Below are 6,205 nucleotides of genomic sequence, written 5' to 3'. Positions count from 1 at the left end.
TACAATCGTTGCAATGGTGAGTGGATTCACACTGAAATGCAAAATTGAAATGCAGGAAAGTACAGACTGATTATTGCCTTAACAATTGCCATTCACAAAACGTTGTCGGGTGATAACACAAACATCATTGCAATGGTGGGCCAGTTAACATGGGGGCATCTTCATGACAATGAAGCATGTTGGAGCATTATCCGGATTTTCATGGAATTGGCTTTGGTCCATCAGGGACACACGAAACAAGAGAAGCTGTGTAAAAAAACGAAGCTTATGGCAACCAGCTTGATTGATAACTGGCAAATAGAGGGAGTAAATGTGGAGGCAGTGACAGACTTTGTCGTTCTAGGCACAAAGATTATTGCAGATGCTGACTGCAGCCAGGAAATCAGAAGACGTTTACTTCTTGGGAGGAGAGCAATGACAAATCTTGATAAAATAGTTAAGAGCAGAGACATCATGCTGACAACAAGGTCCACATAGTTAAAGCAATGGTATTCCCCGTAGTAACCTATGGCTGTGAGAGCTGGACCATAAGGAAGGCTGAGCGAAGGAAGATAGATGCGCTTGAACTGTGGTATTGGAGGAAAATTCTGAGAGTGCCTTGGACTGCAAGATCAAACCAGTCCATACTCTAGGAAGTAAAGCCAGACTGCTCACTTGAGGGAATGATATTAAAGACAAAACTGAAGTACTTTGGCCACATAATGAGAAGACAGGATACCCTGGAGAAGATGCTGATGCTAGGGAAAATGGAAGGCAAAAGAAAGGGGGGCCGACCAAGGGCAAGATGGATGGATGATATCCTTTTCACCAATGCTATTGTCTGGGCCAGAGCAAAAGGCAGGTGAACAAGCAGGTAGCAATGGTGAAGAGAAGGAGCAACTCCAGGGGGCTCGTCAGTGGGCCCCTGCTGGTGTGTCGGCCCTTGCCAGGTTCCCAACCATGCCTACCCCTTGATGCCACAATGGGCTGTAGTGATCATGTGAACCAGATCACTGTAGACCTCATTCTCCCCATTTTCAAACTCGACGTGGTTGCTACTGTGTGTGAAGCGGCTTTGGGGTGGTGCGATTTGGACTGGAGAAGCTTATATGCCACAATAGGTAGTGATGCCCATGGGCACCAGATTGGAGATCCAAGCCCTCGCTACCACAGCTTCTTATTACATGCGAACCCAGCAAGGATGGGTTGTTGGAGTGGTTGATAAACCACTCAGAACCCATGGCCTGTTTTAGAGTTGTGTGTGGCTTTTCAACCACCCCAACAACCTACCTTTGCCAGTCTCACAAGAAGGTACAGTGCATCCCCAGTGCACCCCGAATATTTACAATGGCGATTGCCACTGCAACGAGAAATCCTGCAGGGAAATTCACCCATGGTGACTTCTTGTTATGTGCAAACTGGGCTAATGAGGGCAGTTGTAGCAGGATAAATGTTCATGTGATTTGCACCTGGATCCTGTACATGTTTATACAGAGGCAAGTCCCACGGCATTCAACAGGGGCTTATTCCTAGGTCAGTGCGTGTGGGATGGGCCTTCATATCTTATAGTGAATAAATGATTTATGATGAGGAACTGTTCCCTCTTTCCCAACCTCCTTATCTCGTGTCACTTGCTTTTTTCTCAGGCTTTGTATTTGCTATGCCAGAACACTCTTCCTCATTCTGGGAATTTTAGCAACAGTGAAATATTTGACATTCTGTTTATTGAAGTGATCCAACAATAACATTTTGAGATTTATTGTTTTCTGTGATATATCCTTTTGTGGGTGCTTTCCCTCGTCAAACTGACTGCAAATGGCCCCCTCCATGATTTCCTTTGTGCTCTGAGGGCACATGATCTGGCTACCTTGCTAAAGTTAAGTAGGTCTAGATCTGATCAATGCCTGGATGGGAACTGACTGCCTGGGCATCCCATGTACGCCATCTTGAGTTCCATGAAAGAAGGAAGGCAGGATGTAAACATACATAATAATAAATAAGTAGTCAGAAAGAAAAAAAGGAAAGGTTCCTCCTGTGCAAGCACCAGGTCATTACTGACCCCTAGAGGGACGCCGCTTGCACTGGCGTTTTCATGGCAGACTGTAGCGGGGTGGTTTGCCATTGCCTTCCCCAGTCGTGACTACCTTTCCCCCAGCAAGCTGGGTACTCATTTTACCGACCTCGGAAGGATGGAGGGCTGAGTCGACCTGAGACGGCTACCTGAGACCCAGCTTCCTTTGGGATCGAACTCAGGTCATGGGGAGAGTTTCCGTTGCAATACTGCCGCCTACCACTCTGCACCACATGAGGCTCCAAGTAGTCAGAAGAGAACTAATAATGAAACAATCCCATTTAATTCAGTTATTGTATTTTTTGCCCCAAACATTCCTGCCTAATATTTAATTTTGATCACCAAGCAAATGCTTCTTATATAGCTGGATTATAGATATATTTTATTTATTTATATTTATTTTAAAATTTTCTATACTGCCCAATAGCTGAAGCTCTCTGGGTGGTTCACAACAATTCACAAGATAAAATACAGCAAAAAAATTAAATATACAACATTTTAAAACAATTTAGGGCACAATCCTATTCAGATAGGCGGCCGCCTCCAAACTAGGAGGCGACCACCTATCCAATGCAGGACAGGAGAAGCACGGAGGGGATTGTTCCCTCCGGGCTTCTCCTGCCCTGCATTTTCGGCTAAACAGCCGATTGCGGCCATGTAGCCGCGGGAGGGCAGATCGGGGGAGGACGCTGCTACACGACACATTGGATGAGTCATACAGGCATTTCCGCCCTGGAACGTCCTCCAGGAATGCCCCTTTTCGGCTGCTCCGCACTCCTCTTGCAAGCGCAGAGCACGGGGCTGTTCCACGCTTCCTGCGAGGCAGCACAGAAGTTGGGGGAGGTCAGTTCTTCAGGAACCGACCTTGGAGCATGGGCTCCAAGGTCATTTCCCAGAAAACCAGATATCCTATGGCCATCTAGCTGCTGTCTAGTGGCCATGGGATTGCTCCCTCAAACAGCTAAAAACAATTTCAGTAAAAACTAGATCTGTTCAAACAGCTGGTATAAATGCCCCAACATATGCCATTAAATGCCTGGTAGTTCATCTATATTCAACTTTTTTCCTCTTCAAGGAACCCAAGGCAGCTCATATGTTCCCCCTTCTCTCCATTTTATCCTCTCTTTGGACCGAGAGTCAGTGACTGGCCCAAAGTCACCCGGTGGGTTTCATGACTGAGTGGGGACTAGAACCTGGATCTGCTGAATCCCAGTCTGACACTAACCACTGCACCACGCTGGCTGTTCTTTACTGTTTGTTCTTTACTGATTTTCTAAAAAAAGGTGCATCCTCACTGGACAATATACATGAAGGTTGCATTTCTAAAAAATTACTAGTGAGCAAGTTCCATTGGACACAGTGGGATTTATTTCCAAGTAAACATTAAAAAAGGGCTTTTTAAAAGAAAAAAAATAACATAATGGAGTCTGATCTCTAAATCTAGTGCAACTATTTTGGGGGGATCATATTTATGATATAACCTCACAATAAAGAAATTGGTTATTTATACCTTCCTTAAGCACATAACTTGAACAAGTACTGTAGCTAGTGCAGAGTATCAGTAATTCCAATGTAACTTAAGGGGCAGGACACTGTACGAGGATAAGATACTATTTCAGAAATGTGAGTGGAGAGAATTCTTGAGCAGAGCATATTTAGCACAATGCAATGGATGTTCTTCTGGTCACACCCCATAGAAATGAATGGAAGCTGTGTAAAAGTAGCATAGTTTGGGGAAAACAAAATGCACAAAAAGCATGATAAAAAGTTCTGGAGCAAATTGATAGGTTCATAGGGGACAGAATCCAATGAGATGCTGTCCTGGAGTAGCCAGGTTGAAATGAATGGGACCTGTACCAGAGCCCTATTGGTGCTGCACAGAAAAACATCCCTGATGGATCATGCCCCATGATTGCTTCCAGGTATACTTCAAAGGTTACAGGTTGAATGGGTGTTTCTCACCAACCTACTCAGAACAAATTATTTTATGATATGCCTCTCTTCAGTAAGAGCTAACAAATACAGAAGGAACTACAACCTTGTTACTAAATTAAATTACCTCTGTACAAGGACAGGTCAGGCTCCAAAGCAAAAAAGCAAAATTCCCCAACCCTTCTAAACTTGGATGCACTGGGCTGATGGAGCATCTGCTTTGGGTTTAGCCGTGCTGGTAAGCCAAATAATGCCCTGACGTCTAAGGAAATTCACATGTGTCCTGCCATAAGGTCCAGCAGTCAGTAAATACTGCCCCCAAGGGTGTGTCCACACACAGTAAGAAGCCAGAGCACTCCCATGGTTGGAGCAAAGTTTTCTCCTCGCTTCTGATTCTAATCTTATAGGCAGTGGCAAAGCTGGGTTAAGGGTAGGCATGCCTGGGCACCTGCTGAGGGCCAACAGCTCAATAGAAGGCCCACTGACAAGAGAGCCCTGGAATTGCTCCTTGTCTTCACCACTGCAGTCTGCTTGTTCACCTGCCCAGCTATGCCCACCTTTGATGCCAGCCCTGGTGGTAACTGAATGGGGGGGACACGGAAAAATGTCAGCTGTATGCTTCACAACTTTAATAATACATATGGGCGCCTAAATGGAGCCTCCACAAGACCATGAAGTCCAGGGCCTAAAATTATCTAGGTGCACCGCTTGTGCACACTTGTGGCTTTTCCGGCACCAGATGAAGACCTTTTTTATTTTTCCACAGTTATTTTTCCACAAGTTATTTTAGTGACTTTTTTCAGGCTTCTGCAACTTTGTACTGTTTTACCTGAGTAGCTAGTTTTACTTTGGGGTTTTAGCATGTTCCACTGCTGTTTTCAACCTGGTTTTATTCTGTGTTTCCTGTGACTTGTTTTATTGTCATTGTTTTATTGTTACTTTGTATTTTATGTTTTTAATTTGTACATCACCCAGAGAATTTTTGTTTAAAAATGTCATTAATAAATAGATTCCGGAGGGGTAGCTATACTAGCCTGTTGCAACAAAAACAACAAAAAAGAGTCTTCTAGCACCTGAAAAACTAACAAAGGCAGTGTGGTATAATGGTTACCATGTTGATACTAGGACTTGGGAGACCAGAGTTCAAATCTCTACCCTGCCATGAAGCTCGCTGGGTGACCTTGTGCCCAGTCACTATCTCTCAGCCTAACCTACCCCACAGGGTTGTTGTGAGGATAAAATGAGAAGGGGGAGAACCATGTATGTCACCCTGAGCTCCTTGGAGGAAGGATGGGATATAACTGTAATGAATACAAACATACATTACAACAGGGCTAGGCAACTTGTGCCCCTCAGATGTTTTTTTGGCCTACAACTCCCATCATCTTTCACCATTGACTATGCTGGCTAGGGTTGATGGGAACTGTAGGCTAACATACACTATAAGTAGGTAAATATATACATGGGTACAGAGGGAGAAAATGGGGCCAAATGGCCATGAAATGCAAAAAGCTTAAGAGAAGCAGAGTGACCATTCGTAAAGCAGTAACTGACAATAATACAATCATCCAAGCTTTCCTGTGTTAATTAACCCCTGTAGTGGGACAGGGAACCATTGTCTCAATTCAAACCCAAATGAACAATCAAACTTCTTGAGGAGTTCTACTTCATCAATTTCATTCTGGAGGATTGAGACAAGGCCAGAGATAAATATTTGCTGCATGGTACAGTATATCCTATGGGTTTATACATGGTCCCCCAATGCTGACTTTTGCTGCATTCATCCATGAGGAATTACATGTGCAGCTAATCCTATCCCTGTTGGGGGTTGGGGCACTCTGGAGGAACAGTGAGGGAGGAGTCTTCCACTGCCAACCCCCTAGCATCTGTCATCTGAGGCTTCTGCCTCACTTTATCTAATGGTGGTGCCACCCCTGGTTGTAGCTGTTGGACGCAGCGGAATTCTTGGGCTTTCATTTCTGGGCCATGTTTAACAACTTAATAACTGTGTCATGAAGAAGACCAGAAGTCGATTTTTGAGGCCTCCCCTCTTCATGCAAAGTTTAGGAACCACTACATAGCCTTACCACAAAAAAAATATTGGCTGCAACAGATTCCAAACTAGTGTCCTTGTATTCCACACTAGTTAATGTGAAATATCTGCCATTCCATATTCACAGTCTGTAGAATGAATCCGAATTTCCACTTCGCTCATGAGTGTGT

Source organism: Heloderma suspectum, chromosome 8 (genome assembly GCF_057233095.1).
Source record: "Heloderma suspectum isolate Gila_16-S chromosome 8, 16-S_ref, whole genome shotgun sequence".
Classification (NCBI taxonomy): domain Eukaryota; kingdom Metazoa; phylum Chordata; class Lepidosauria; order Squamata; family Helodermatidae; genus Heloderma; species Heloderma suspectum.
This window is presented reverse-complemented; position numbering follows the sequence as displayed.